Raw genomic sequence first — 601 nt, 5'->3', positions numbered from 1 at the left:
TAAGTTTCACAGACCTAATTCAAAAGCAATTACTGACAAGCCATTTTCAGCCTTGTTTCTTAAACATACAAGGCTTTTATGGGTGAGATATACATCTTGATGTTCCTGTTACAATTTTCACAGCCCTTTCGCTAAATTCAACCAAGCTTAAAGAGGAGCAGAGATCCCCAATGTAATATATGCTTCTAACAGTCCCAGAATTGGTCATTGTCAGAAGAGAGAAACCCAAATCAACTGAGGGAAAGATCAGATGGAATCTGTGTCTACCTAGAGAGACAGAAACCAGCTGACTGTCCTGAATGTACATCTCAGCTGGCCAGTCACACAACTATCAGCTGGACATGGCATGGGCTACCTCCCGTCCAGATAAACAGAAGGAGACATAGGGGATGTATTGCAGAAAGCAGAGTGGAAGCGTTGGAGACTGCTGCTGATGGCATGGAGTGAAGATTCTTCACTGAAGGAGTCCTAGGGAATACAGCACAGGAGCTGAGCTTTCTCCAGTGGAAAAAAGGACAAGGAATGCAAATCCATATATGAGATTTCATGAACTTTTGGAACAACATGTTTTCGTTTGCTAAGGATAGATCTGAACCAAATT

The sequence above is a fragment of the Charadrius vociferus genome, unplaced genomic scaffold (genome assembly GCF_000708025.1).
Source record: "Charadrius vociferus isolate BGI_N301 unplaced genomic scaffold, ASM70802v2 scaffold87, whole genome shotgun sequence".
NCBI classification, from domain to species: Eukaryota; Metazoa; Chordata; class Aves; order Charadriiformes; family Charadriidae; genus Charadrius; species Charadrius vociferus.
The sequence above is the reverse complement of the archived record's forward strand: the minus strand, read 5'-3'. Positions refer to the sequence as shown.